This window comes from Oratosquilla oratoria, chromosome 29, assembly GCF_046742065.1.
Source record: "Oratosquilla oratoria isolate Oo_2021 chromosome 29, ASM4674206v1, whole genome shotgun sequence".
Lineage (NCBI taxonomy): Eukaryota > Metazoa > Arthropoda > Malacostraca > Stomatopoda > Squillidae > Oratosquilla > Oratosquilla oratoria.
In genome coordinates this window covers 21,546,163-21,553,662 of record NC_134805.1, presented here as the reverse complement: position 1 = coordinate 21,553,662, position 7,500 = coordinate 21,546,163, and the positions used below count along the sequence as shown (strand labels likewise).

The 7,500-nt window shown below is 47.2% G+C and overlaps 1 protein-coding gene across 2 annotated transcripts in view; it reads right to left on the bottom strand.

Moving 5' to 3' along the window:
- pHCl-1 (pH-sensitive chloride channel 1) overlaps window positions 1–7,500 on the bottom strand; it is an 877,177-nt gene that overhangs the window by 765,326 nt on the left and 104,351 nt on the right. Inside the window, exon 1 of one of the 2 annotated variants that reach the window (XM_076211873.1) lies at window positions 2,645–2,838. The exons of the other annotated variant lie outside the window; for it this stretch is intronic. The gene's annotated coding sequence lies outside the window, so the exon portion shown is untranslated. Of the gene's footprint in view, window positions 1–2,644; window positions 2,839–7,500 lie in introns of those variants that run through there. 2 annotated transcript variants of the gene reach the window in all.

Sequence of the window (7,500 nt, the reverse complement as noted above, 5' to 3'; positions counted from 1 at the left end):
GTTTTCCCGTCGGGCATTTGAGACTGGTTTTCATCTTGGGCAGCGCAAGCCAAAACAACACGTACGGCGAGCGAAGTTAAGGACGATAATCGTACGTCGTTATATCTTCGATATGACGTGCATTTACAATCATCCCACTACCAACATATGAACTTCACCGCATTCTTCACGTATCCAAGAATTATCTAAAAAAAAATACCCAATAATACGCAATTATTTCACTACATGTCATGTTCTGCCACATATAACAAAATAATACCAGCCAATCAGCGACGATTCCAGAAAGGGGGCGTGGCATTGATAAATATTTGGACGTTTGTTATTTTCGTGAGTAAACAAGATCCAACAGAGCACCAGAACAAGCGAAATATTCTTTCCTTTAAAAGATAAGTATTCTATCACCAAAATGTCGTTTAATTAAAAGGCAACAGAAATATTTGCACGAATGCAGCTCAGTCCGGCAGTACCGGGAAGACCAATTAATGAAGTGATCATTAGCGAAGTTGGCTTCAGTCGCACCTCAGAGGGAGGCATTACGTCACGTCGCCGATCAATTGTCTTCCTATTATGAAACTCCGGGAAGTCGTGGAACGGAAGCCACGGGGAAATGGGGCTGCAGGAGGGTCCGGGGGGGGAGGGAGGGAGGGAGGGGAGAGAGAGAGAGAGAGAGAGAGAGAGAGAGAGAGAGAGAGAGAGAGAGAGAGAGAGAGAGAGAGAGATAGATAGATAGATAGATAGATAGATAGATAGATAGATAGATAGAGAGAGAGAGAGAGAGAGAGAGATAGATAGATAGATAGATAGATAGATAGATAGATAGATAGATATATATATATATATATATAGAGAGAGAGAGAGAGAGAGAGAGAGAGAGAGAGAGAGAGAGAGAGAGAGAGAGGCTAAGTCAACAATAGCTTTGAGGATATGGGAGCAGGGACGAGAGGTAGCAGGGGAACGAGGGTAAGCAAAGGGACGAGAGGGAGCAGAGGGACGAGGGGTAGAAAAGGGACGAGGGGGAACAGAAAGACGAGGGGGAACAGATGGACGAGGGGGAACAGAGGGACGAGGGGGACAAAAGGGACGAGGGGAGCAGAGGTACGAGGGATAGCAGAGGGACGAGTGACCAGAGGGACGAAGGGTAGCAGAGGGACGAGTGACCAGAGGGACGAAGGGTAGCAGAGGGACGAGAGGGAGAAAAGGGACGAGGGGAAACCAGGGACGAAGGGGAACAGAGGAACGAGGGGGGAGCAGAGGGATGAAGAGTAGAGGAAGAAAGAGCAAAAAAAAAAGAGGAACAGAGGAGGAAAAATAGATGGATAGAGAGCAGAGGGAGAGGCGCAAGAGGGAAATCAGAGGGGAAAAGGAGCAAATGTGAAAGGAAAAAGATGAGAGAGAAACAGAGGGGAAAAGAATAGAGAGGAGAGATGAAGGAGGAGAGAGAGGGGGAAACGGGAGAAGAGCAGAATAGAGAGAAGAGGAATACATGGAGAGAAGCAGAAGAGAGAGAGGAGTAGCGGGAAGAGGAATATGGGGAGAGGAGCAAAGAGGACAAGAACAGAGGGGAGGGGAACAGAGGGGAAGAGAGGAGAGGGGAAAGGAACGGAGGTTAGAGGAGAAAAAGAGTAAGAATAGCTGCAGTCAAAGCGAACGAGACAAAGGTGGTTGTAGCTAAGCGCCTAGTGCCGTATGTCCCTCACGACCGCCACGCCACCACCACTGATACCAGTAAGCTTCCCACCGACAGACTATTCTATTCAGCCGAGGGTAGGAGACACTCGGTGGAGGAACTTGAGCCAACAGCGACAAAAAAAAAGAGAGAGAATGAGAGAGAGAGAGAGAGAGAGAGAGAGAGAGAGATAGAGAGAGAGAGAGAGAGAGAGAGAGAGAGAGAGAGAGAGAGAGAGAGAGAGAGAGAGAGAGAGAGAGAGAGAGAGAGAGAGGAGAGAGAGAGAGAGAGAGAGGGGGGAGAGAGAGAGAGAGAGAGAGAGAGAGAGAGAGAGAGAGAGAGAGAGAGAGAGAGAGAGAGAGAGAGAGAGAGGGTGGGGGGAGGGGGAGGGAGGGAGGGTGTACCAAAACCAGAAACACTGGTGAACCAAGGTCCTCACACAGCGTAATTAAGACGTTGCGATGCAGCAGAGAAATTTGAAGGTGCGGCCCTGAGGGGCCTGTACCGAGTCTCCGGACCGGGCTCAAGATCTTTAACAACTTCCGTCATTTTTTTTTATTTTTTATAGATGAAAACCGTCGACTGCCCCTTATCCTCCTGCTCGCTGAAGTAGAAGTAGACCCAACACGGACAATAAGATCATGGTTTCTGCGTAGAGAGATCTATGGGAAATCTTAAGCTTAATGACCTTCGCTCCGGGATTCCAGTCAGCGAGACTCGTGGCAACAATTATCAACCTCCCTCTTCTCTTCGGCTTACCTTTCACATGCCTCTCTATTCCTTTATATCTCTTATCTCACACTTTGCCTTAAATTCCCTTTCTCTCTTTAAATAAATCCTTTTTATTTGCCTTACCACCCTTATCTCCTCTCCTCAGTTCTCCTAACCCTCCCTCTTACTTTTTTTTTTTTTTTATTCACCCTTTCCTCATCTACTTTCATTCCACGTTATTGGGGTTTTCTTCTTCCTCTTTCTTACCTTCAATATCTTCTTCGTCTCTCTAAATTCCATAGCTCTAGGTCCTCTTTGTTCCGAGACCGAACAGCAATTCATAACCGTCGGAGCATGTGCTCTCGAAAGCTGCTCAGTCAACCTGATTTTCATTAACGAGACGATACAGGAACAGGTGGTCCGACTTCCTATGACCCGTCAGTCGGTGACACGATGCCTTTACTCACCTGCAACGAAGAAAACAAAATCATTATTTATCCTTTGTAAAAGAAATAAAATCCTACACCTAGCTAATGCATAATATATCATGTATATCTATATAACTATTGTGTTTTTTTTCTGTACAACATTCACAAGTATACGTGATTGAAACTTTGATATAACCACGTGATCTTCACTACTATTAATATAAACACAGATTGGAATGGGTGCTATTGGGTTAAAAATAAACAAATTAATAAACAAATAGATGACGCAGAGCATTTGGAAGTGACGAAGAAGTCTCGTTCTCACCCTTGGAACCAGAGACCTCAAACCAACAAAGAAAGAACCAGAAACCTTCTGAAGACGAAGGAGTCTGCGATTCTGACCCTCACGGAAATTCTTTAAGAAAAAAGAAAATCAGGAGAAAAAAAAAAAGGTGTGCTGCTTGTTGGCTGCACCCTTCCCCCCTTCTCCCCCCCCCAGCCCTGTCTCTCAGGGTGGGAGGTGGGAGGGTAATGGGTGGGGGTGGGGGGTGGGATGGGGGTGTGCGGACGTTTCTGCAGATGAGATCGAGACAAGGGCGTGGCTCCCACAAGACTTTCTCGTTGGCCCTCCCCACCTCCCACTCCCTCACACCTCCCCCCCCTCCACTCCCGAGTCTTCAGTAAACATCATCCTTAGTTCCCAGCCGATCCCCAATCACTACGTACTCCCAATACCAACGCATCCCGTGCTGCCTTACAATGTATTCCTTGTCCCTACTGATTCCAACTCCCAGCTCACTCGCACATCCAACTTATTTGCATTCAGCTTCTTATGCCTGACCGACCTGGTCTCTCCCTCCCTCATTCCCAGTCTCCCTCACCTTCTCTCTCTCTCTCTCTCTCTCTCTCTCTCTCTCTCTCTCTCTCTCTCTCTCTCTCTCTCTCTCTCTCTCTCTCTCTCTCTCTCTCTGTGTGTGTGTGTGTGTGTGTGTGTGTGTGTGTGTGTGTGTGTGTGTGTGTGTGTGTGTGTGTGTGTGTGTGTGTGTGTGTGTGTGTGTGTGTGTGTGTGTGTGTGCGTGTGTTCGTGCACACGCGCGTGTATGCTAAAGGGAGGAAGACACCCTCCAGCCATTAACTTAACGCGTCCTCTTCTTCCTGTGCGTCATCAATCGGGTACATCATTCCCTTGGGGGGGATTCCCCGTCCGGGCGAAGCGTTCTTCAGCATTCCTCCACTCACTCCACGTCGTCGTCATCCTGACATCGTCATCCAGTGCCTTCCAACACTAATGTCTTGTCTTTCCTTACCCCGAATCCTGCCAACATCTTTATACCAAACCCTCGACACAGGGATGGGGGAGGGGCACTCTTCCAACATAATCACAAACACACTTCCAACATTTCAGTATCCAGGCGTCCCATTCTTTGACTACCGGTGGTATTCTGCCAACAAAAACATTCGCATGCAAAGAAGAAAAAAAAATATCCTTCCAACACGAAATGTTTGCGCGGGGATCTTTGCTCTGGACTCCTGCCAACACCTCCATCACTTGAAACGCCGGGGCCCTGCCAACCATCTCCCTTAGGAGTCGGCGTGACGGTGACTTGTTTCCAACAAAGTGTCTGCCAACGTTTCTCAGACAACGTCCAGCGTTCCCTCGCTTGTGTGACTCAGCCATGTCAGAGGGCTCCTCTCCGCTTTTCTCACAAGAGGAACAAAGGATCAAAAGGGACTCACAAACCAGGACCCCCCCCCTGGCAAGTGGTGTACCTACACTTCCTTTGCGCGCTCACTCCTTCTCCTTTCCTCTCCACTCCTCTCTACTCCTCTCCTCTCCACTCCTCTCTATTCCTCTCCTCTTCACTCCTCTCCTCTCCATTCCTCTCCATTCCACTCCTCTCCTTTCCACTCCTCTCCTCTCCACACCTCTCCTCTCCACACCTCTCCTCTCCACACCTCTCCTCTCCACACCTCTCCTCTCCACACCTCTCCTCTCCACACCTCTCCTCTCCACACCTCTCCTCTCCACACCTCTCCTCTCCACTCCTCTCCTTTCCACTCCTCTCCTTTCCACTCCTCTCCTTTCCACTCCTCTCCTCTCCTCTTTTGTCCTATACTCTTCACTCCTCTATTCTTCCCTTTATTCCTCTCTTCTCTTCACTTCTCTCTTCTCTTCACTCCTCACTCCTCCACTTCATTCTTCTCTCCATATCATTCCTCCCTCCTCCTCTCCTCTCTACTCTTCTACTCTCTGCTTCTCTCCTCTCCACTTCTCTCCTATCCACTCCTCTCCTCTCTTCTTATCTCCACTCCTCTCTTCTCTTATCCTCTCCTCTCTTCTTCTCTCTTCTCCTCTCGACTCCTCTCTTCTTCTCTCTTTTCCATTCTTGCTCTCTTTCTTCCTCCTATTCACTCTCTGACCTTCCTACCCGTCTGTCTACGTCTCTAACTCTCTTCGCCTCTCATAATCGTTAGCTTCGCGTTCTGCCTCTTTCCCTTCTTCCCCTCCCCCTCATCCTTCATCCCCCTCTCCATACTAAGGGATAGAAGCGCTGGATACGGGGAAGGAAGTACACAAACACTCACAGAATACTACGAGTGAACGCAATTTAAGTTACCTATGAACTACAATTGGTACTAAAACCTCTGGTAGTGGATGGCACTCTTATAACTCTGTGTCACCCATTCCCCTGCTGGTATAATGTGCCAATCCTCTATTCTCCCCTTCATTCCTCTTTTCTCCTCTACACTTCTCTCTTCTCTTCACTCCTCACTCCTCTCTCCTCCACTTCATTCCTCTCTTCTCTCCTCTCTACTCTTCTACTCTCAGAATATTTTATTCATCCCCGTGGTACGCACTCTCTCTCTCTCTCTCTCTCTCTCTCTCTCTCTCTCTCTCTCTCTCTCTCTCTCTCTCTCTCTCTCTCTCTCTCTCTCTCTCTCTCTCTCTTTAATCCTGACCCGACTATCGTCCTCGTCTTCGCCATCAAACGCCATCCTTCAGGAACTAAAAGAAAAAAAAATACCACGAAACGGACTACGAACGTGGGAGGAGGAGGAGGAGAAGGAGGAGGAGGAGAAGGAGGAGGAGGAGGAGGAGGAGGAGGAAGAGGAGAAGAGTGCAGGAGGAGGAGGGAGGGGAGGAGGGAGGGAGGGGGAAGGGGGAAGAATGGCGATAGTGTGATTCCCGTGTGAGGGTGTGGGTCGACAACTGTCATTACGATGATGGACTTGGCGCCTCGCCGTTATCATTGCAAACACCGCCTGCCGTCTGTTTGGTTGTTTGTACAGGTATGCAAGGACGCGTGTACATTTGCGAAGAGACGTGTGCTCGGCCAAATTGGTCCTTCTCCCCCCTCTCCCCCCCACAGAGTCTAAAAATAAAAATAAAAATTAATAAACAACTGTAACTTGCTTGTCAAGTGTAGTTGTGTCATTATTTCTTAAGGCGTTTCGTATGAGTCACTTGTGTTTTTATTTGCTTGTTTCATTTTCTATTTTCACATTCTTTTATTATTTTTTCTTGTTTTTTTATTCATTTATTTATTCATTTGTCTATTTGTCTATTCAGTAATTCATCTATACTAATGGAGATGGGTCCTTGTTACATGAAGAAGATGAAGAAAATACGAATTGTTAAAAAATATATGATAAAAGAAATTGCAAACGGGTTGCTAGACCCTTTTTCTCATACGAAAGCGAACGAAAGTTTCTGGAAATCGAAACATAACCGCAATGGTCGACCCTGCATATGGGCGCGAGCGAAAGCAATCATGTTTAAATACGACTCGATGGCGCAGTGGTAGCGTTCGCGGCCGCCACTACAGCGGTCCGAGATCGAATCCCGCCCAGGACTGTAATAATTCCAGTATCGCTGCGCCGTGAGTTGTTACTCCAACTCTCGTGAGCGGGGAGTTGGGTGTGTGTGTGTGCGTGTAAGGTCACAGCATTCCCCATAGATCGGTCACATATGAGCTCTGAGCTCTTCCGGGAAGGTAATATCTGTCGATCACGAGTCCAACACGTGATCCAAGACAATGGTGAACCACACACAACACACACATTCTATATACAGTACATACACTCCTACAGGAATTCTAAACCATTAGATCTTAGAATTAACATTTGAATGAGTCGATGCCGAGAATCGAACTCGGGAATCTGAAATGAAATCCGAAACAGATTGGTTTTATTCCATTTTATATTCTACTCTATGTCTTATTTGTTTTTCTTACCACAATCCTGAAACTAACTTTTGTACCTTCGACCCCCACCCTGCCCGTGGTCCAGATGTCAACATTAAGATATGTTCACAGGAATTTACACACATTTATAAAGAAAAAACATATACAACATACACATATATAAACACACGCAAACGTTCATAGCATGAATATCCAAAGGCAACTCCATTATGCAGAGGATGACGTCGTGTTCCCATGCAAGCAAGTGATTAGTACTTTCTCTCGTTAGTTTTCTTGGCCCTCGTTTATCATAATCACCGAAAAACAATTGACATTTCATCGGACTCTTCGTCGATACTGTACGTGATATCGAAGTTCTATTGAAGTGTCGATGTCCGTCAGACTATTCCCCCCTCCTCTTTCCTCCTCCTCTTCTTCCTCCTCCTCTTTTTCTTCTTCTTCCTCCTCTTTTCTTCGTCTTCGTCGGAGGAGGTGGAGGTGGAGGTGGAAG